General features: G+C 41.4%; 1 protein-coding gene and 1 pseudogene across 3 annotated transcripts in view; both read left to right on the plus strand.

Annotated features, from left to right (window-relative positions):
* PPM1L (protein phosphatase, Mg2+/Mn2+ dependent 1L) overlaps nt 1-25,381 on the plus strand; it is a 337,545-nt gene that overhangs the window by 290,934 nt on the left and 21,230 nt on the right. The gene's annotated exons all lie outside the window — the stretch shown is intronic.
* Nucleotides 5,852-10,411, plus strand: LOC125964540 (cytochrome b-like; annotated as a pseudogene). Its single transcript, XR_007477650.1, has one exon. The product of XR_007477650.1 is annotated as a cytochrome b-like (transcript).

Below are 25,381 nucleotides of genomic sequence, written 5' to 3' on the forward strand. Positions count from 1 at the left end.
ACCAGCCTATTCACAGCCCTCATCACATTCACTATCCTCACTCTATTAACCATCCTCGGATTTGCTGTCGCCTTAATTCAAGCCTACGTATTCACTCTACTAGTAAGCTTATACTTGCATGACAATATATAATGACCCACCAAACCCATTCATATCACATAGTAAATCCCAGTCCTTGACCCCTTACAGGAGCTCTCTCAGCACTTCTTATAACCTCAGGCCTAATCATATGATTCAACTCAATAATCCTACTAGTTTTAAGTTTACTAACAAATATTCTAACAGTATACCAATGGTGACGAGATATTATCCGAGAAAGCACTTTCCAAGGCCACCACACACCAACCGTCCAAAAAGGACTTCGATATGGAATAATCTTATTTATCCTATCAGAAGTCCTATTTTCTACAGGCTTCTTCTGAGCCTTTTACCACTCAAGCCTTGCCCCCACTCCTGAACTAGGCGGATGCTGACCACCAACAGGTATCCACCCCCTAAATCCCCTAGAAGTCCCACTTCTCAATACCTCTGTATTAGTAGCCTCTGGCGTATCTATCACCTGAGCCCATCACAGTCTCATAGAAGGAAACCGCAAACACATACTTCAAGCTCTTTTCGTCACAGTCATGCTTGGCCTTTATTTTACCCTACTCCAAGCATCAGAATACTAGGAAGCCCCGTTCACAATCTCAGACGGCATCTACGGATCCACTTTCTTTGTGGCCACAGGCTTCCATGGACTACACGTCATTATCGGATCCACCTTCCTCATTGTTTGCTTTATACGCCAAATAAAATTCCACTTTACAGCAAGCCACCACTTTGGCTTCGAAGCCGCTGCTTGATACTGACATTTCGTAGACGTTGTATGGCTATTTCTCTATGTATCTATCTGTTGATGAGGTTCATAGTCCTTTTAGTATTAACAAGTTCAGCTGACTTCCAATCAGTTAGTTTCAGTACACCCCGAAAAAGAACTATAAATCTCCTACTAACACTATTAACAAATACAACTCTAGCCTTACTACTCATATTTATCGCTTTCTGACTCCCTCAGCTAAACGTATACGCGGAAAAAACAAGTCCCTACGAATGTGGTTTCGACCCAATAGGGTCCGCTCGCCTACCCTTCTCCATAAAATTCTTCCTAGTAGCAATTACTTTCCTCCTCTTTGACCTAGAAATCGCCCTCCTACTCCCCCTACCCTGAGCAACCCAAACAAATAACCTAAAAATAATACTCACTATGACCCTATTCTTAATCTCCCTGCTAGCAGCTAGCCTAGCCTACGAATGAACCCAAAAGGGCTTAGAATGAGATAAATATGGTACTTAGTTTAAAATAAAACAAGTGATGTCGACCCACTAGACTGTGATCCAAACTCACAAATACCAAGTGTCTCTAATCCATATAAATATCCTAATAGCCTTCACCATATCCCTCACGGGTTTATTAATATACCGATCCCACCTAATATCCACACTATGCTTAGAGGGTATAATATTATCACTGTTCATTCTAGCAGCCCTCACAATCCTAAACTCACACTTCACCCTAGCCAGCATGATACCAATTACCTCCTAGTATTTGCAGCCTGTGAAGCAGCTATCGGACTAGCCCTATTAGTCATAATCTCCAACACATACGGCACTGACTACGTACAAAACCTTAACCTCCTCCGGTGGTAAAATTCATTATTCCTACCATCATACTGATACCCCTAACTTGATTATCAAAACACAGCTCTATCTGAATTAATACCACAGCCCAGTTTACTAATCAGCTTTACAAGCCTACTCCTACTTAATCAATTCAACGACAACAGTCTCAATTACTCTCTGATATTCTTCTCTGACCCCCCCCTTTCTACACCACTCTTAATCCTGACAATATGACTCCTCCCCTTAATACTAATAGCAAGCCAGTCCCACCTTCTCAAAGAACCACTTGTCCGAAAAAAACTTTACATTACGATACTAATTATATTACAAACTCTTCTAATTATAACATTCACCGCCACAGAACTAATCCTATTCTACATCACATTTGAAGCTACACTAATCCCCACTCTCATCATTATCACCCGCTGAGGTAACCAAACAGAACGACTCAATGCAGGACTCTACTTCCTATTCTGCACACTCATAGGATCACTCCCCTTGCTAGTAGCACTAACATACTTACAAAACACATCAGCACCTCTAAACTTTCTATTATTACAACACTGAGCCCAACCACTACCCACTTCCTGATCTAATATCCTCATATGACTAGCCTGCAGAATAGCTTTTCTAGTAAAAATACCCCTTTACGGTCTACATCTTTGATTACCCAAAGCACACGTAGAGGCCCCCATCGCAGGTTCAATAGTCCTTGCAGCTGTATTACTAAAACTCGGAGGCTACGGCATGCTACGAATTATATCAATTCTTAACCCTCTAACAGAACATATAGCTTACCCCTTCCTCATGCTATCCTTATGAGGAATAATCATAACCAGCTCCATCTGTTTACGTCAAACAGACCTAAAATCACTCATCGCATACTCAATCAGCCACATAGCACTCGTTATCGCAGCTCTCCTCATCCAACCCCCTTGAAGCTACATAGGAGCTACCGCTCTAATAGTCGCCCACGGCCTTACATCCTCTATACTGTTCTGTCTAGCAAACTCGAACTATGAACGAATCCACAGCCGAACCATAATCCTAGCACGAGGCCTACAAATCTTTCTCCCACTAGTAACGACCTGATGACTACTAGCAAGCCTAACAGACCTCGCTCTACCCCCCACCATCCACCTGATCAGAGAACTACTTGTAGTTATATCAGCTTTCTCATGATCAAACCTCACTATTATCCTAATAGGAACAAATATTGTAATCACAGCCCTTTACTCCCTATACATGTTAATCACAACACAACGCGGCAAACATACTCATCATATTAACAACCTCACCCCCTCTTTCACACGAGAACACGCCTTAATAGCCCTACACATCATTCCCTTACTACTCTTATCATTAAGTCCCAAAATCATCTTAGGCCCCCTTTATTGTAAGTATAGTTTAAAAAGAACACTAGTTTGTGAAGCTAGTAATAGAAGATCAAAACATCTTACTTACCGAAAGAGTACTGCAAGTACTGCTAACTCATGCCCCCCCCACATCTAACAGTGTGGCTTTTTCAAACTTTTAAAGGATAACAGTTATCCATTGGTCTTTGGAACCAAAAAATTGGTGCAACTCCAAATAAAAGTAATAAACCTATTTACTTCCTCTGCTTTACTCACATTACTAATATTAACTGCCCCCATCGTAATATCTAACACAAACCTCTACAAAAGCGACAAGTACCAACACTATGTAAAAAATATTACCCTTTCCGCCTTCATCACTAGCCTGATCCCAATAATATTTCTTCACATAAACCAAGAAGCACTCATTTCAAACTGACACTGAATTACCATCCAAACCCTTAAACTATCACTTAGCTTCAAAATAGACTACTTCTCACTCATATTCATACCTGTAGCACTATTTACTACATGATCTATCATGGAATTCTCAATATGATGTATACACTCTGACCCCCACATCAACCAATTCTTCAAATACCTACTTATTTTCCTCATCACCATACTCATCCTCGTCACAGCTAATAATCTTTTCCAACTATTCATTGGGTGAGAAGGAGTAGGTATTATATCCTTCTTGCTAATTGGCTGATGATTCGGACGGACAGACGCTAATACAGCTGCCCTCCAAGCAATCTTATATAATCGCATCGGAGATATTGGATTCCTCATGTCAATAGCATGATTCTTATTTAACATAAACGCATGAGACTTACAACAAATTTTCATACTCAACCAAAACTCCTCAAATCTTCCCCTCATAGGACTTGTACTAGCCGCAGCTGGAAAATCAGCCCAATTTGGACTACACCCCTGACTCCCTTCAGCAATAGAAGGTCCCATTCCAGTCTCAGCCTTACTCCACTCAAGCACAATAGTCGTAGCAGGGATTTTCCTACTTATCCGTTTCTACCCTTTAATAGAAAATAGCAAACTCATTCAAACAGTAACCCTTTCTCTAGGTACCCTCGTCACTTCGTTCACAGCCATTTGTGCTCTCACCCAAAATGATATCAAAAAAATTACTGCTCTCTCCACCTCCAGCCAACTTGGCCTAATAATAGTAACAATCGGTCTTAACCAACCTCACCTAGCATTCCTACACATTTGCACACACGCCTTCTTCAAAGCCATATTATTCTTATGTTCCGGCTCCATCATTCATAGCCTAAACAACGAACAAGACATTCGAAAAATAAGAGGACTATACAAAACTCTTCCCTTCACCACAACCGCCCTTATCATCGCACTTACAGGAATACCATTCCTCACAGGGTTCTACTCTAAGGACCCTATCATCGAAGCCGCCACTTCGTCTTATAGCAACGCCTGAGCCCTATTACTAACCTTAACCGCTACCTCCCTCACAGCTATTTACAGCACTCGCATTATTTTCTTTACTCTACTAGGACAACCTCGCTTCCCTCCTCTCATAAACATTAATGAAAATAACCCTATATTAATTAACCCTATCAAACGCTTTTAATTGGAAGTATCTTCACCGGATTTATCCTCTCCAGCAATATCCCTCCAATAACCACCCCCTTAATAACTATACCCTTACACCTAAAACTAACAGCTCTCGCAATAACAACCTTAGGCTTTATTCTCGCATTCGAAATTAACACCTATACACAAAACTTAAAATACCTATATCCATCAAACTCCACTAAATTTTCCACTTTATTAGGATATTTCCCCACAATTATACATCGCCTACCCCCTCACCCAAACCTAATAATAAGCCAAAAACTAGCAACTTCCTTACTAGGCCTAACCTGAATAGAAACCATCCTACCAAAAACTACAGCCTCCACTCAACTAAAGGCTTCCACGCTAACCCCAAACCAAAAAGGCCTTATCAAACTCTACTTCCTGTCTTTTCTCATCACTGTTACCCTTAGCATAATCTTCTTTAATTACCCCGAGTAATCTCCATAATAACTACAACACCAATAAACAATGACCAACCTGTAACAATAACCCGTCAAGTACCATAACTATATAAAGCAGCAATTCCTATAGCCTCCTCACTAAAAAATCCGAAATCCCCCGTATCATAAATAACCCAGTCCCCCAACCCATTAAGTTCAAATACAATATCCACCTTCTCACTCTCTAAAACGTACAACACCACTAAAAACTCCATCATTAAACCTAAAAGAAATCCCCCTAACACAACTTTATTAGAAACCCAAACCTCAGGATATTGCTCAGTGGCCATAGCTGTCGTATAACCAAATACAACATTCCTCCCAAATAAATCAAAAATACTATTAACCCCAAAAATGAACCACCAAAACTGAAAACAATCCCGCACCCTACGGCACCACCCACAATCAACCCTAAACCCCCATAAATAGGCGAAGGCTTTGAAGAAACCCCCACAAGACTAATTACAAAAGTAATGCTTATAATAAAAACAATGTATGTCATCATTATTCCCACATGGACTTCAACCATGACCAATGACCAACATTCGAAAAACACACCCACTAATCAAAATCCTCAATGATACATTTATTGATCTCCCCACCCCATCAAATAGCTCTTCATGATGAAATTCTGGCTCCCTACTCGGTCTCTGCCTAATCATACAAATCTTAACAGGCCTATTCCTAGCAATACACTACACACCAGACACCTCAACTGCCTTCTCATCCGTCACACACATCTGCCGAGACGTTAATTACGGCTGAATCATTTGATACCTACATGCAGACGGAGCCTCTATATTCTTCATCTGCCTTTATGCTTACATTGGACGTGGCCTATAATATGGCTCCCACGCCTTCCAAGAAACATGAAACATTGGTGTACTATTATTATTCACAGTTATAGTTACCGCATTCATAGGTTACATCCTACCTTGAGGACAATTATCATTCTGAGGTGCAACCGTTATTACTAACCTCCTATCAGCAATCCCCTATATCGGGACTACTTTAGTAGAATGAACTTGAGGTGGGTTTTCCGTAGACAAAGCAACAGTAACACGCTTCTTCGCCTTCCACTTTATCTTTCCATTTATCATTACAGCACTAGCAGCCGTCCACCTACTATTCCTTCGCGAAATGGGATCTAATAATCCCACAGGAATTCCATCCAATATAGACAAAATCCCATTCCGTCCCTACTACACAATCAAAGACATTCTAGGTGCTTTACTACTAATCTTAACCCTACTCGCAGTAACCCTGTTCACACCCGACCTACTAGGTGACCCTGACAACTACACCCCAGCAAACCCACTAAGCACCCCAGCACACATGAAACCAGAGTGATACTTTCTATTTGCATACGCAATTCTACGATCAATCCCTAATAAACTAGGAGGAGTATTAGCACTACTACTCTCCATCCTCATCCTAATATTCATCCCAATACTCCAAACATCTAAACAACGAAGCATAATATTCCAACCCTTTAGCCAACTCTTATTCTGAGTACTAGTTGCAGACCTCCTAACCTTAACATGAATTGGAGGCCAACCCGTAGAACACCCATACATTATTGTAGGTCAGTTAGCATCCATCCTATACTTTCTCCTAATCCTAGTATTAATACCAGGAACTAGCCTTATCGAAAACAAACTCCTAAAATGAAGAGTCTTTGTAGTATAACAAAATACCCCGGTCTTGTAAACCGGAAAAGGAGAAATTCATCCCTCCCTAAGACTCAAGGAAGAGGTATTAAACCTCACCACCAACACCCAAAGCTGGAATTCTACATACACTATTCCTTGAAAAAGTTTATTGTAGAATAACCACAACACTACAGTACTATGTCAGTATTGAAAGTAATTTATTTTAAAACATTTCTGTTGTTCATATTACATGCATATGTATGTCCACATACCAGTAATAGCGTCTTCCTGTAAATGTTTACGTGTACATGCTATGTATTACTGTGCATTCATTTATTTTCCATACGGTCGGTTAAAGCTCGTATTAAATTTTATTAATTTACATATTATATATTATTGATCGTACATAGTACATGTCATTAAATACATTTATATCCACTAACACTATGGCCGCTCCATTAGATCACGAGCTTAATCACCATGCCGCGTGAAACCAGCAACCCGCTCGGCAGGGATCCCTCTTCTCGCACCGGGCCCATACATCGTGGGGGTAGCTAACGGTGATCTTTATAAGACATCTGGTTCTTACTTCAGGACCATTTTAACTTAAAATCGCCCACTCGTTCCCCTTAAATAAGACATCTCGATGGATTAATGACTAATCAGCCCATGCTCACACATAACTGAGATTCCATACATTTGGTATATTTTATTTTTGGTGGGGGGGGGGGCCTGCACAGACTCAGCTATGACCTTAAAAGGTCTCGTCACAGTCAAGCAAATTGTAGCTGGACTTGTATGTAGTTTTGATTTGAGTAGCACAACCAACGTGTGCAGTTAAATTAATGGTCACAGGACATAGTACTCCACTATTCCCCCCGGGCTCAAAAAACTGTATCTCATAGGGGTCCAAACCCCCCTTACCCCCTACAAAACTGACCGTCTGCTTAGATATTCACCACCCCCCTAGACAGCTTTGTCCCTAGATCCACGAATCTTTTTTTTCGTAAATCAATACTAAATCTGACACAAGCCGCCTAATGAAATTATACGAACATCTTTTACACCCCATAGGTTAATGTAGCTTAAATTTTTCATAAAGCAAGACACTGAAAATGTCTAGATGGGCTCGCCAGCCCCATCAACATAAAGGTTTGGTCCCAGCCTTTCTATTAATTCTTAACAGACTTAACACATGCAATCATCCACACCCCGGTGAGAATGCCCTCCAAATCATAAAGATCAAAAGGAGCGGGTATCAAGCACGCTACACTAGCAGCTCACAACACCTTGCTTAGCCACACCCTCACGGGACACAGCAGTGGTAAAAATTAAGCCATGAACGAAAGTTTGACTAAGTTATGTTAGCTAGGGTTGGTAAACTTCGTGCCAGCCACCGCGGTCATACGATTGACCCAAATTAAGAGAGACCCAGCGTAAAGAGTGTTAAGGAAGCACACAAAATAAAGTAAAATCCTAATTAAGCTGTAAAAAGCCATAATTAAAACTAAGCCAAACCACGAAAGTGACTTTAGTACAATCTGAGTACATGACAACTGAGACCCAAACTGGGATTAGACACCCCACTATGCTTAGTCGTAAACTTAAATAGTCCCAAAACAAGGCTATTCGCCAGAGTATTACTGGCAACAGCCTAAAACTCAAAGGACTTGGTGGTGCTTCATATCCCTCTAGAGGAGCCTGTTCTGTAACCGATAAACCCCGATCAACCTCACCAACCCTTGCTACTTCAGTCTATATACTGCCATCTTCAGCAAACCCTAAAAGGGAACGAAAGTAAGCATAACTACCCTACATAAAAATGTTAGGTCAAGGTGTAACCTATGGGTTGGGAAGAAATGGGCTACATTTTCTATAATAAGAGCACCCCTTATATCCACACGAAAGTTTTTATGAAACCTAAAAACTAAAGGAGGATTTAGTAGTAAATTAAGAGTAGAGTGCTTAATTGAATAAGGCCATGAAGCACACACACACCGCCCGTCACCCTCCTCAAGTATCATAGCAAAGCCCCAGTTCACTAACCCATGCTAAGCAACTATACGAGAGGAGACAAGTCGTAACAAGGTAAGCATACTGGAAAGTGTGCTTGGATAAAACAAGATATAGCTTAAACAAAGCATCTAGTTTACACCTAGAAGATTCCACAACCCGTGTATATCTTGAACTATACCTAGCCCATACCCTCTCCACCGCTACTACCATAAACTAATCAAATAAAACACTTACCATACATCTAAAGTATAGGAGATAGAAATTTAGTCATCAATGGCGCTGTAGAGAAAGTACCATAAGGGAAAGATGAAAGAATTATTAAAAGTAAAAAAAAGCAAAGCTTACCCCTTGTACCTTTTGCATAATGACTTAACTAGTAATAACTTAGCAAGGAGACCTTAAGCTAAATTACCCGAAACCAGACGAGCTACTTACAAGCAGTAACTAGAACAAACTCATCTATGTGGCAAAATAGTGAGAAGACTTATAAGTAGAGGTGAAAAGCCTAACGAGCCTGGTGATAGCTGGTTGTCCAAGAAAGGAATTTCAGTTCAACATTAAATAATACTAAAAACCACATCAAGTTTTAACGTATATTTAATTGTTAGTCTAAAAAGGTACAGCTTTTTAGAAATGGATACAACCTTTACTAGAGAATAATATAAACCTAAACCATAGTTGGCCTAAAAGCAGCCACCAATTAAGAAAGCGTTGAAGCTCAACAACAAAACTACGTTTTAATTTCAACAATAAATAAATTAACTCCTAGCCTGATTATTGGACTAATCTATTCAATTATAGAGGTAACACTGTTAACATGAGTAACAAGAAATTTTTCTCCTCGCACAACCTTACATCAGTAACTGATAATATACTGATAATTAACAGTTAATAAATATAAACCAACACTAAATTATTTATTAAATACACTGTTAACCCAACACAGGCATGCATTAAGGAAAGATTTAAAAAAGCAAAAGGAACTCGGCAAACACAAACCCCGCCTGTTTACCAAAAACATCACCTCTAGCATAACCAGTATTAGAGGCACTGCCTGCCCAGTGACAATCGTGAAACGGCCGCGGTATCCTGACCGTGCACAGGCAGCATAATCACTTGTTCTCTAAGTAAGGACTTGTATGAATGGCCACACGAGGGGTTTACTGTCTCTTACTTTTAATCAGTGAAATTGACCTCGCCATGAAGAGGCGGGGATAATAAAATAGGACGAGAAGACCCTATAGAGCTTCAATTAATCAACCCAAAAATCACAAAATAAAACCACCAAGGGATAACAAAGTTTTATATGGGCTGACAATTTCAGTTGGGGTGACCTCGGAGTACAAAAAAACCTCCGAGTGATTAAAGCCTAGGCCTACTAGCCAAAGCATAGTATCACTTATTGATCCAAAATTTTGATCAACGGAACAAGTTACCCTAGGGATAACAGCGCAATCCTATTCTAGAGTCCATATCGACAATAAGGTTTACGACCTCGATGTTGGATCAGGACATCCTAATGGTGCAGCCGCTATTAAAGGTTCGTTTGTTCAATGATTAAAGTCCTACGTGATCTGAGTTCAGACCGGAGCAATCCAGGTCGGTTTCTATCTATTACGCATTTCTCCCAGTACGAAAGGACAAGAGAAATAAGGCCAACTTCAAAAAAGCACCTTCAAACAATTAATGATCTAATCTCAACTTAATAAACTAGCGCAAATATACTCTGCCCAAGACCAGGGCTTTGTTGAGGTGGCAGAGTATGGCAATTGCATAAAACTTAAGCTTTTACACCCAGAGGTTCAAATCCTCTCCCCAACAAAATGTTTATAATGAACATCCTAACACTCATTCTCCCTATCCTTCTAGCTGTAGCATTTCTAACACTAGTAGAACGTAAAATCCTAGGCTACATACAGTTCAAAAAGGACCAAACATCGTAGGCCCACATGGCCTGCTACAACCCTTCGCTGATGCAATCAAACTATTCACTAAAGAACCCCTACGACCAGCCACATCCTCCACCGCTATATTCATCATCGCACCCGTACTTGCCTTAACTCTAGCCCTCACAATATGAAGCCCCCTACCCTACCATACCCCCTCATCAACATAAACCTAGGAGTACTATTCATGTTAGCAATATCCAGCCTAGCTGTCTACTCTATCCTGTGATCCGGCTGGGCTTCCAACTCAAAATACGCACTAATTGGAGCTCTCCGAGCAGTAGCACAAACAATCTCACATGAAGTAACACTAGCCATTATCCTCCTATCAGTACTCCTAATAAACGGCTCATTTACTCTATCCACACTAAGCACCACACAAGAACAACTATGATTATTTTTTCCTTCATGACCATTGGCCATAATATGATTCATTTCTACCCTAGCAGAAACTAACCGGGCCCCCTTTGACCTAACAGAAGGAGAATCAGAGCTCGTATCCGGCTTTAATGTGGAATATGCAGCAGGCCCTTTCGCCCTATTCTTCCTAGCAGAATATGCCAATATCATCATAATAAATATATTTACAGCTACCCTCTTTCTAGGAGCATTCCACGACCCCTACACACCAGAACTACACACAACAAACCTCATTGTCAAAACACTACTACTCACAATATCTTTCCTATGAATTCGAGCATCCTACCCCCGATTCCGATATGATCAATTAATACATCTACTCTGAAAAAACTTCCTTCCCCTAACACTAGCCCTCTGTATGTGACACGTCTCACTACCCATTATAACAGCAGGCATCCCCCCTCAAACAAAAGAAATATGTCTGACAAAAGAGTTACTTTGATAGAGTAAATAATAGAGGTTCAAACCCTCTTATTTCTAGAATAATGGTAATCGAACCTACCCCTAAGAATTCAAAATTCTCCGTGCTACCATGTCTATAGTAAGGTCAGCTTAACAAGCTCTCAGGCCCATACCTCGAAAATGTTGGTTTATATCCTTCCCATACTAGTAACCCGTTCATCCTCCTCATCATCCTAATAACCCTCATCCTAGGCACAGTAATCGTAACTATCAGCTCCCACTGACTATTCGCCTGAATTGGACTAGAAATAAATACAATAGCCATCATTCCCATCATAATAAAAAATTCTAGCCCCCGAGCCACAGAAGCCTCAACTAAATATTTCCTAACACAAACCACCACATTCACACTACTCATACTAGCAGTTATCATTAACCTACTACACTCCGGCCAATGAACCATCACAAAATTATTCGACCCAATAGCATCCATCCTAATAACAATGGCCCTGGCTATTAAACTAGGACTATCCCCCTTTCACTTCTGAGTACCAGAGGTTACACAAGGTGTCCCCCTAACCACAGGACTAACCCTACTTACATGACAAAAACTCGCACCCATTTCAATCCTCTATCAAATCTCACCATCAATTAATCTACACCTAATACTTACTATATCCCTACTTTCTATCCTAATCGGAGGCTGAGGCGGACTACACCAAACGCAACTTCGAAAGATTATAGCCTACTCATCAATCGCCCACATAGGATGAATAACAACTATCCTACTATATAATCCAACCCTCACTTTACTGAATCTAGTAATCTACATCACAATAACCTTCACCATATTCATGTTATTCATCCAAAACTCAACCACCACCACATTATCATTATCCCAAACATGAAATAGAATGCCTGTTACCACAACCCTCACCATACTCACCTTACTCTCCATGGGAGGACTCCCCCCACTTACAGGATTCATACCCAAATGAATAATTATTCAAGAACTAACAAAAAGCGATATTCTTGTTCTACCAACCTTCATAGCCATCACAGCACTACTCAACCTATATTTCTACATACGCCTCGCCTACTCCACAGCATTAACCCTATTTCCCTCTACAAACAACATAAAAATAAAATGACAATTTCACTCCACAAAACGAATAACCCTTCTACCAACAGCAATTGTATTATCCACAGTACTCTTACCCCTCACACCAGCATTCTCCATTTTACTCTAGGAGTTTAGGTTAAATCAGACCAAGAGCCTTCAAAGCCCTAAGCAAGTGTAATTTACTTAACCCCTGCCTAATAAGGATTGCAAAACCGTATCTTACATCAATTGAATGCAAATCAAACACTTTAATTAAGCTAAATCCTCACTAGATTGGAGGGATACATCTCCCAGGAACTTTTAGTTAACAGCTAAATACCCTAGTCAACTGGCTTCAATCTACTTCTCCCGCCGCGAGAAAAAAAAGGCGGGAGAAGTCCCGGCAGGATTGAAGCTGCTTCCTTGCATTTGCAATTCAAAATGATAATTCACCACAGGACTTGGCAAAAAGAGGACTTTACTCCTGTCTTTAGATTTACAGTCTAATGCCTCTCGGCCATTTTACCTGTGTTCATAAATCGCTGACTCTTCTCAACCAACCACTAAGATATTGGCACCTTATACCTGTTATGTGGTGCCTGAGCAGGAATAGTAGGCACTGGCCTAAGCTTATTAATTCGCGCTGAACTGGGTCAACCTGGCACACTAATCGGAGATGACCAAGTTTACAACGTACTAGTAACAGCCCATGCCTTCGTGATAATTTTCTTCATACCTATCATAATTGGTGGGTTCGGAAATTGAGTAGTCCCTCTAATAATTGGAGCACCTGACATAGCTTTTCCCCGTATAAATAATATAAGCTTCTGACTACTTCCTCCTTCCTTTCTACTACTAATAGCATCCTCAATAGTTGAAGCCGGCGCAGGCACGGGCTGAACTGTATACCCGCCTCTAGCGGGAAATCTGGCACATGCAGGAGCCTCAGTAGACCTTACCATTTTCTCCCTACATCGAGCCGGCGTATCCTCAATCCTTGGAGCCATCAATTCCATTACGACCATTATTAATATAAAACCACCCGCTATAACCCAATACCAAACACCCCTCTTCGTATGATCAGTCCTAGTTACAGCAGTATTACTCTTACTATCACTACCCGTCCTAGCAGCCGGAATTACCATACTATTGACTGACGGAAACCTAAACACAACCTTTTTCGATCCCGCAGGAGGAGGCGACCCAATCCTGTACCAACACTTATTTTGATTCTTTGGCCACCCCGAAGTATATATTCTAATCCAACCTGGCTTCGGAATAATTTCACATATTGTAACCTACCACTCAGGGAAGAAAGAACCTTTTGGATATATAGGAATAGTTGGAGCTATGGTTTCTATTGGGTTCCTAGGCTTTATCATATGGGCTCATCATATATTCACAGTTGGAATAGACGTAGATACACGAGGATATTTTACATCAGCCACTATAATCATTGCTATCCCCACAGGAGTAAAAGTCTTTAGTTGACTAGCAACACTTCACGGAGGAAATATTAAATGATCTCCCTCTCTAATATGAGCCCTAGGCTTTATCTTCCTATTTACAGTAGGCGGCCTAACTGGAATCGTCCTAGCTAACTCATCACTAGGTATGGTTCTCCACGACACCTACTACGTAGTCGCCCACTTTCACTATGTACTTTCAATAGGAGCTGTCTTCGCCATCATAGGAGGGTTTGTCCACTGACTCCCACTATTTTCAGGCTATACACTCAACATGAGCAAAAATTCACTTTGTAATCATATTCGTAGGTGTAAACCTAACATTCTTCCCACAACACCTCCTAGGCCTATCCGGTATACCTCAACCGTACTCCGACTACCCAGACGCCTACACAACATGAAATACTATCTCATCAATGGGCTCTTTCATCTCACTAACAGCAGTTATACTAATAATTTTCATCATCTGAGAGGCATTCACATCTAAACAAGAGGTACTAACAGTAGATCTCACCTCCACAAATCTTGAATGACTAAATGGGTGTCCTCCACCATACCATACATTTGAAGAACCAGCATACGTCAACCCAAAATGATCAAGAAAGGAAGGAATCGAACCCCCTCTAATCGGTTTCAAGCCAATATCATAACCACTATGTCTTTCTTTATAAATGAGATATTAGTAAAGCCTTACATAACTTTGTCAAAGTTAAATCACAAGTGAAAATCCTGTATATCTCCATGGCATATCCCTTCCAACTAGGCTTCCAAGACGCAACATCACCTATTATAGAAGAACTCCTACACTTTCATGATCACACATTAATAATCGTCTTCCTAATTAGCTCTCTAGTCCTCTATATTATCACCCTGATACTTACAACCAAACTAACACACACCAGTGCAATAGACGCTCAAGAGGTAGAAACTTTGAACCATCCTCCCAGCCACCATCTTAATCCTAATCGCCCTGCCCTCCCTACGAATTCTCTACATAATAGATGAAATTAACAATCCCTCTCTTACCGTAAAAACAACAGGACACCAGTGATACTGAAGTTATGAATATACCGACTACAAAGACCTAAACTTCGACTCCTACATAATTCCAACCTCGGACCTAAAACCAGGAGAACTACGATTACTAGCGGTAGATAATCGAATGTTTCTACGCATACAAATAACAATCCGAATATTAGTCTCCTCCGAAGACGTACTACACTCATGAGCTGTCCCCTCCCTAGGCCTAAAAACAGATGCAATCCCTGGACGCCTAAACCAAACAACCTTAATATCAACACGACCAGGTCTATTCTACGGACAATGTTCAGAAATCTGCGGCTCAAATCACAGCTTCATACCAATCGTTCTCGAACTAGTACCCCTAGAGAACTTCGAAAAATGATCTGCATCCATATTATAATCTCATTAAGAAGCTAAACTAGCGTTAACCTTTTAAGTTAAAGATTGAGAGCCGTAAACTCCCCTTAATGACATGCCACAACTAGATACATCAACATGACTCCTTACCATCCTGTCTATATTCCTTACCCTCTTCACGCTATTCCAGCTAAAAATCTCAAAACACTTCCACTCCCCCTCCCCCAAACTAACACATACCAAAATACAAGAACAACAAACTCCTTGAAACACCACATGAACGAAAATCTGTTTACCCCTTTCACAGTCCCATAGGATATAGGGCAGTACTGGTGAAGAGAAACCAGAAGAGAGTGAGCCTTTAAGCTCTCTGCCTCAGCAACTATTTAATAAAAGGATGTGACTTGATTATATTCCTGGTATCAGTACCCCACGCCACCTCCCACCCTGTGGCCTCCCTGGGGTCCTGGGAAACCATGGAGAAAAGACTGGGCCCAAGCTGGCCTGTGGAAGCTTGGGAAACTTTCTTGAGCTCCTGCCTGCTGATTACCAGGAGAGTACACCATGAGCTGTTTCATGCCTATCTCAGACGAAACCTTCCAAACTCTCTCCTGTTTTCCATTTTACGATAACCTCTCCATCATTTCCCAATCAGCAACCTCCTCCTGTCACCATTACAGTTATATCTTTTAGCAGGAGATACAGAAGTAGGAATTTAGAGAACCACCAGTTAGAGTCAGGCTTGTAGATGGGCCCAAGCTTCCAACAATTTTGCTTCCAAATGTGTTTTTCAAAGCTATATATGTCCTGCCCCATAAACAGAATCCATATATCAAAATCCTAAGTTACATGAAATGAAAGAAAGGTGGTCCCTAATGTACTTACTATATTGTAATCACAACACAAGTTATAGAAACAGCCTCCCCTTGAACCAGAAAGGAAGGTTTCCAGAGGTCATTCGTTTGGTGTAATCCATCAGACCTCAGAAAAGGAATAGGATGTCAAACAAGACTTCCGAGTAAAAGAACAGGAGAAAGAAATCTTAGGCAAGTAGACTTGTCCGTAAAGACTATATCCCAGTCTCGCTCCTGAAATGGGGACCCAAAATGATTCACCCCCATTCTGTTTCTTTACCTGCATAAGCTGCAATCGCTGAGGTCCCTTCCAGCAGAAATTCAGGCAGGTTGAGAGGCTTGTTTCTGAGAAGTACTAAGGAAGAATCAGCTGCCCTTTATCTGTCTAATTAGGCAAGAGGTCAGGTGTAGTTAAGGCAGAAAGTTCAGGAAGATACCACAGATGCAAGCTGGCAGTAAAGGTGACCTTGTAGTGAAAGGAAACTACAGGGGGCAAACAACCACTGATCAACGACTACATGCCAGATAACTTCTCAGGCCTTGCTGTGTGTTACCGAAACCAAGAGAGCTTGGTTCACTCGCCTGAGGGCATTTAGCTAGACTATGAGGCCGGGCTGTCCGATACAAAGCTCGTGTTCTCTCCATGACACTCTTCCCTGTTTTTTCTGATGGCAGCCATGTGTTCTGCATCCTGAAGCAGCAACAGCAACGCTCTGTGATGAGGGTTCAGCCTATTTAGCTCACCTGCTGATGGTGCCGTCGCGTCTGAAACAGCTCTTCTGTCAAGGGGTCATGGAGTGTGAAATAGGGCGACAAGGGTGCTTCAGTAGCGCCTTTCTCTGCCTAGGGGAAAAAGGGGAAGAGACAGCAAAGTCTCACAGAGCTGGCCTTTTCTCCTTTTGTTTCTCTCCCACCTCTAATTTTCCCCCAGCCCACTTTATTTTAGGGCTTGAACACAAGAAGCCAGTTTTTAAAGTACTTTCTGGTAGTAGTGTCAGTAGATTTAACCAAGTGGGTAAAGTGGAGCCCATCCCTTTGCCCATAAGTGGAAGCAATGAAATTGCCTCCATTCCATCCTGTTGGGTTGGGTATCCCAGTATTTTAAAGAGTTCCTACTCTCGCTGTGGTTCGTCGTCCATCACTCAACAGGTCACCCCTGAGCAATTTGTGAACACCCAAAGTGACTCACAATTTTATTACAAGGACTGTCCTTAGACGTAAATGGAGTTAGTCATCACCCACCTGATATACTTTGAAAAACACAAGAAAGATTCCCTTACTCAAATACCTAGATCCCACTGGTATATGACAATCCCTGAAATCCTACCATTGCAGATTGCTAACCTTGTGTTGGTAGATCAAGTTTCTATTATTCAGTGTTCCCCTAACACCTAGGATCTTCAAACCAAGGGAATAGAAATCCTAAGGCGGACAGGGGGTGGGCGGTGGGACGGATGGTGGAAAGGGAAAGGGTAGATAAGTGGGAGATTTTGGAGGCTTGGAACATTGCTGCATTGCTTGTGCAAACAGACCCGAGTAGAGTGGCTCAGTAGACAGAGAAGCCTTAAAGTGTTGGGTCCTGGGGAATGGGGTTAAGGTCCCACACCCAACCCCACTGTCACCCCCAAGGAGGAGAGAGAGTATGAGATCCTTTGAGACAAAATCAGGCCATCTCACAGTTTTGCTTGAGCATGCTTCTCCTTATTGAATACGTAAGGAACCTAAACTAAAAGAAGTGGCAGGCAATGCAGGAAGCTCTCAAACTTGATGTAACACATGTGGAGTTTTCATGGTTTACGTGGTACAGGCCCCCTTGGCCAAAAGGGGAAAGAGGTAATTCTGAGAGAAGTCACTATTGCTTTCAAGTCTCTAGAAAGTTGTTTTGACTGTCTTCACAAGTGCAGAGGGCTTGTTGTGTCTCATCGTTTAAAAGCAAGATACTTACAGCTTCTCTTTGTTGTTGATAGAGAAATACTTGCTGAAAGAATGAATCAAAAGAATAGGAGATGCAGGATTCTCATGACATGAATGGGAGAAGTACAAGGCTAAAACTTACCTCATCTCAGAATGATTGGTGTATTTCTCAACTGAGTAAGATCATGTCTTGGATGGATATAAATGGCGATCCTTGCTAGGAATACCAGAGTTAAAGTGACTACACAGATCGTTCCATTTTCCCAGTTCCAGGACATCCTAATGGATGCTTTTGCCGTCTTCAGGACATCCTTCAGGTTTGAACACATTAGTCTCTTTTGCAGTGCTTTTTGATTTATAGTCTCACACACTCTGAAAGGGTTGTGGCAGTCCAGCCAGCTGATTTCAGCATTTCTTGGTTGTCTCCAGTTAATAGGCTGTACATGTGATGTTCTCTTTTATTTTCATCACCAGAAACCACAGAAATAAAAGGGAAATGGTATTCCAGCAAGTCTGAATCAAGCTGAGTCAGATTTCCTAAGGAAGAGAAGATTAGAATCTACTTTGACCTGTTCTATCTTAAATACAGAACTACTTTTAGGACAACATTAATTATTTAAGTCAGCGAGGGGGTATAGAGATCTTCCATGATCATCCTCTTTATGCGATATACTTACTGACTTGACATATCTTTATTGATAAGTTGTTCACCTCTGGGGATGGCTGGTTATGAGTGCATATATGGAGTGGTAATATAGGGAGAAACTGGAACTTAAAGATTTGGATTTAAGTACAGAAGACCGGACCCCGTAGAAGTTAATATCGTGGACCTCCGATCCAGGGTACCTGAGTGCAAGTCCCACCTTCTCTCTTTAATACCTATGTAACCATGGGCAAATTCCTTAACCTCTTTGTGTCAGTTCCTCCATCTGTAAGGTGGGGATAATGAGAGTATTAGTAGTCGAGTTGCTGTGAGGACTATGGGAATTAATGTGTTTAAAGTACTTAGAACAATGTTTGGTACAGAGTAGATGCTCAATAAACATGAGCTGTTATTATTATCTTTCAGTAAATGGCGAATTTTACTGAGATAGTCATAGAGTTTAAGTCCAGCCAGGTGCTGGTTAAGACATTGCAGAGCTTGGGGGAACTTTTGATGCAGAGTCTGGATTCCTTCTTGTTTATCTTTTTTTTTTTTTCTCCTTTTCCGTGTTTCCTTCAGTCCCTTTGGCTATTTATTATCAACCTGTGGTCACCAGTCAGGGCATTCTACATGCATTTAATACTGGAAATTCAAAGGGCTTTCAGAGCAGAGATCCATGGTTTTAAGGGATTTCTGTTAAAGCTAAAAAGATACTTGACAAGTCCATTTTTCCTGCCAAGAATATAAGTGGCTAACACTTATATTCTTGTGTCCATTTCTTCAGCAAGAGGCTAAGTCACATCACCTCACATAAATTTATAGCAGAGGGCTAGTTTTAGGTTGCATATAACAGTAAGTATAGTTGAGAGTTTTATTTTTCTTTTAAAAAGCAAAGTTGATGACATCCTAACACCTTTTCATTCTTTACTGTCAACACATCTCCTTGGTGTGTATTATAATCCAGTTTCTCCTCTTCAGTAATTAGTCTGAAAATCATGTGAAAAGTCTTCCATTTTCTTCAGTGGTTCTGCCTCTTATCAATTAAGAGACAGCCTTGAGGACTCTCCTGGGAAAATGATCCAGGTTCTTGGTGCTCTGCCCTCTTAGAAAGGAGCTGTAAGGAGGCCCACTGGAAGCCGTAAGGAGGAGACATGGATTGTTTTCATTTGAAGCTATTTTAGCACTGGAACTTCCAAGGTTCAATTTCTCTTGGAATTTTATGAGGCTCATACCTCATTGTATTTTAAATTTCTACCATTTGGTAAATTTAGGTAGAAAGCATTGAACAAAACTGCTTCCCATCTGCTGAGCAAAATGGAGCCTGAATTAAATAAATTTCTCCAATATAAATGCTAAAATCTGATTTCTGCAAGCCTTTGGACCTTTCAACTTTGACTTCCAGAAAGTTGGTCCTGGATCTCAAGCAACATATACTCCCTTTGGAAACTGGGTAGAAACCTACCAGGTTTGGGTCTAAGATGGGTTATTCCACTTGTGTACCCTCTCTAAGGCGACAAGGATGTGTCAGAGTTCATGATCATACTTTGAAAACTGTTAGCTGGCCAGTGGCTTGGTGCTTAGTGAAATACATTCTTTTATCTCTGGGTAACCCTTTACTTTCTTCTTTACATTAAGATATTTCTTTCAAGGAGTGACAGTTCAGCAGTTTTTAATCAAAATTCTGAAGCATAATACATAGTTTTAAAATTGTTTCTAAATCATAGCCTTAGAGATTTAATTAGTAAGTAGTGCTTAAACACTCCTCCTCCTTTTTCAGAAGTCCTCAGCTGGATGTCTTCCAGCCATCATAACAAAGGACTGATATAGCATGTGCTCTTAATTTAAGTTTTTCAAGGCTGGGAATTTCCCATTACACATTACATTTGCAAGCATGTAAGAGCATGTGTTCCCTAACTCTATAAGATTAAACACATGAACTGAAAGTAGACCAAAATTAAGTACAGTAATTGACTAACTACAGTGCTGAAATGGGGCAGTATAGCATATGGTGGAAATCTTTACTATTAATTATCACAGAAAATTCCATATGGATGATTTGTGAACATTCTGAAGTCAGGTTGGGAATGCTTATTCATCATGTTTTCTTTCTAAACATAATTTTCTTAAATAGCATGTGGGTCTATATAATCATATTTGCAGCTCGACAATGTTTGAGAGCTTTGACGTTTCTTAATGTCACTAATTTCCATATTGAGATTTGACATATTTGGACTTATGTTAAATCAGATGTCCTAGTCATCATCATAATAAAAGAATATTTTAAAAATCCTTCTCAAGTATAGAAGAGAAAAAAATCCCCTTTCATTCATGTATTTATTCAACTCCCCCCACCCCATACACACACATGCATAGACACATAGAGCATCCACACATACATGTAATCCAAGCCTTCCTCCCGACCAACTTTGTCTGGCTAACTCCTATTCATCAGTCAAAACTCAGCTCAAATATCTGCTCCTCCTACGACTGCAGGTGGGTTTCTGTGCTTGCCTCTCTCAACTTCGGCCATCATAGAATTGTTTTTCTATTCTCTCCCCACTGACACCCCATTAACCCTTGACTTCTCACGTAGAGACTACATCTTTTGCTTCTGAGCCCCCAGCCCGTGTCAGAATGTCTGGCATAGCAGAAAGTGCTTCTTAAAAGCCTGCTAAATGAATGAATAACTTCAGCCTCTAGGCTAGCTAGCAGAGGAGTTCAGAGGCCAAATAAGCATCATTTATAAACTCAGCCAGAATCTTGTTGCAGCCAGAGTGGCAGAAACCCAGCAAGTCGACAACAATGCCACCCTGGGGTTCAGAGCTCCTTCAGTGGCTGTATGAGGCCAAACCAACACGGAAACCACATGCTGAGATGCCCTCCCACCTCAGGTCCCTGCTGCCTAGCAGTTTTGCGCTGTCTGTAGGCCACAACCAACTCTCTGTGTGTGGCTCCTACAAACTTTTTGCTTATTCGGGAGCTCCAAAAAGTAACATAGGTAGAGGAAACAGTCCCTTGGAGGAGCCCCAAACAAAACCACTTCCATGAATCATACTTAATGTTTAAAAACCTTGTTTTCTATTCAAGTCAGAGGTGGACTCATTACATTTGCCTGGAAAATAGACTGGAGACCAGTGAAAAAACTGCCTTCAGAAGCCAGGTCAACTTAGGGTGGGTCCAAAAGGGCAGTGGGGCTGTGAGAAGCTCCATTTCTCAGCTATCAACCGGAGGAGGACTTTCCAGGGATCCTGAGAACAGTGTTTAGATAAATGGAGGTTATGCCCCTTGATAGGTTCTTAGTTTTCAGTTCAAAAGATGTCTCCTGCAGTTCACATATTAAACAGTCAGGGGTCAAGAGGGGATTTCAACCTACTTAGAGCCCAGTGTTTCCTAATTAATTATAGAATCTCCTTGTTCTTAACTGACCTGATCAGCTCCTTTATCAGTTATGTTCATGTAGTTGATGCCTTGAGTGTCTATTTAAATCCTTGGGCTTATAACTGCTAAGGCTTTCTTTTCACACTTGGAAAATATGAGACTTTAGGTTTTATTCAATGGAGACTCAAGCCAGCAGCCTGGAATATGCCCCAGTTGTGGGGAGGTGCCCCAAGTACTAGACTGAGCAGCTGAAATGCAGCCTAAGTTCTGGTTGGGCTGCGTTTGAAAATTAATATCACGCAGGGTCATTAGAAGATGTATTTGGTATTCCTTTGCAAACTCTGCAGACTATCTAGCCCTCCCTCAGAAGCACTGTAAACATTACATCCTAAATGCCCCAGAGCCCCTTCCAAAGTGACTTAGCCTCAGAGACCCGGGAGAAGGTGTGTGTGTCTGATGGTGTTTCCAAGCTGAGAAGCTCTTTCTCCCTTACTTACTCCTTGGGCTTTTCACCTTCATATTGTTTCTAGCCTCCCTAGAAAATCACATACTCATCTTCCAACTCAGCCATGAATTAAAAAACTTTTAAAAATATTTTATGCATCATTTGCATACTGTACCAGAAAGGTTTCTTTGAATACCTAGTTTGTATATTGCCCTGTATTGTTCTTCAGCGGAAGCAAATATAAACTTTAAAGAACCCTTAGATAGGGCTTCCCTGGTGGCGCAGTGGTTGGGAGTCCGCCTGCCGATGCAGGGGGACACGGGTTCGTGCCCCGGTCCGGGAAGATCCCACATGCCGCGGAGCTGCTGGGCCCGTGAGCCATGGCCGCTGGGCCTGCGCGTCCGGAGCCTGTTGCTCCGCAACGGGAGAGGCCACAACAGTGAGACGCCCGCGTACCGCAAAAGAAAAAAAAAAAAAAACCCTTAGATAAAGCTGTTTGCTGGCAAAACTGACTGCTTCCTTGTCACGCTCCTGATAAAATTTTCTTAGAGAAAATTTTTAAAGCCTGATTGAGGGTGTCAGACCTGGGTTCAGATTCCACTCAAAATCTGTGTGACCTCGGTGAGCCTCTTGTTCCTTATCTGTAGAATGGAGGGATGGGGGGGGTGGTGGTGGTGATGATGATGATGATGATGATGATGATGATGATGATAATGTATACCTTGCAGGATTTTTGTGAAAACAAGTCAGGCATGTGTGAATAACAAGCCGAGTGCCTGGCCCACGGTAGCTTGTCTAGTTAATGACATCTCCCGTTGTGACTTGAGATTCTGGCATCCTGAGACTCCTCCTCCTTTGTCTCCTGTCCCCCACCCCCCACCCCAGTAGGCCTCACTTCCAATAATGTGACACCCACTCGGCAATGGTCGTAGGAAGAATAGACTCACCATCTACTGCCTTGAGGAACTGGCTCTCCCTGGTCAAGGCTTCCTGTGCAGGAAATGGGTTAGAATCAGCCTGGTCCTGCTGCCCTCCGCCCTCTAGGGTCATCCCTTGTCCCTTTCTGGGCAGTAGCATCTAATCATGTAGCATGATGGTGTCACACAAGGGTGGTGTCACAAACCTGGAGCTTTCTGAGCCATACCCATGATGAGTCTGGGGCCTGGCATTCCCCCTGATACTGTTCCTTCTTTTCCTGGAACTACATTAGCCAAAATGGAAACGGGAGGCATAGCCTCAGGCTTGCTACTGAAATGCCAAATCGGTTCAGTGACTAAAATCAAACAGCTCAACCAAAAACCCAGTCAAGTCATTGTAGACCATGATAGAAGACCCTCAGAAGGATAAAAATGCCTAACATCAAGGAACGTGAAAGTAAAAAGCCCTGAATTTGGTAAAAGTGAAATAATTTCTATAAATGAGTCACATTAAATGTAGAAGATTTCAGAAAATTTTTTCAAAAAAATTTTAAATGAACTTTAATAACCAATCTTCTCTTTTTGTTTCCTTCTAACATTTTTCTGCATACATTTATACACATATGTATTTATTGAAGTGAAATTGGAATATTTTATGTACAGTTTTTTTAAGTAAAATGCTAATGTGTTATATTTTAAAGAAATTTTATGTACAGTTTTTATTTTTCACTTATGAGCACTGAAGAATGTATGTTCTTCAGAAACACTATATTTAGTGTTCATACAGCACTTTATTATTTGGATATTTCATGATGCATTATACATGTACTCATTTTGGTTATTTCTGTTGTCTTGTTGTTTAAATTAATTCTGTGAGGTTAATCCTTATACGTGAAGTTCTGTTCATATCTCTAATTATTTCCTTAGGATAAAATTCAAGAATTGACATTATCGAGTCACAGTTTAAACAAGTGTTTGTTTTAGTCTTTTTTTTTTTTTTTTTTTTTTTTTTGCGGTACGCGGGCCTCTCACTGTTGTGGCCTCTCCCGTTGCGGAGCACAGGCTCCGGACGCGCAGGCTCAGCGGCCATGGCTCACGGGGTCAGCCACTCCGCGGCATGTGGGATCTTCCCAGACCGGGGCACGAACCCATGTCGCCTGCATCGGCAGGCGGACTCTCAACCACTGCGCCACCAGGGAAGCCCTAGTCTTTGTTTTGAAATGAAATATAAAGAAGTCCCCTGCAGAGACCTACTCTCTTTATTCATTTTTATCCTACAGATTCTTTCTTTACCTCCTCCTTTGTGTCAAGAACCAAATTAGGCTACATGAATTCCTTACCCTATTGCACCTTTAAGAGAGTTAAGGTCTTACTTCTTCCCAGTAATCCTCCCTGCTCTTCTCCCCACCACCCACCATCTCCCTAGACTGAGGCATCCCCTCCATCCACATGCCCAGCCTCTCACAGCACTGTCACAGCATTGACCATGCTGGATTCTAAGTGTCTGGTTCCATCTCGCCATTAGGCAGTAAGTGCTTGGGGTTAAGGACTATATCTTGTTCATCTTTATTGTTCCAGCACCAAGCCTCGTAATTTACACACAGTCGGCACTGAATAAGGGAACAAAGGCCATAAAACTATTTAGTCAAAATACACACACCCTTCCAATCTTATACTGTTATTAGGTACAGGACATAGAGGTGAGAGAGAGAGAGAGGAGAAAGATGGTCATTTTCAAGAAGCAACATGGTTGTATATTCCTGGCTGTAGATATA

Source organism: Orcinus orca, chromosome 5 (genome assembly GCF_937001465.1).
Source record: "Orcinus orca chromosome 5, mOrcOrc1.1, whole genome shotgun sequence".
NCBI classification, from domain to species: Eukaryota; Metazoa; Chordata; class Mammalia; order Artiodactyla; family Delphinidae; genus Orcinus; species Orcinus orca.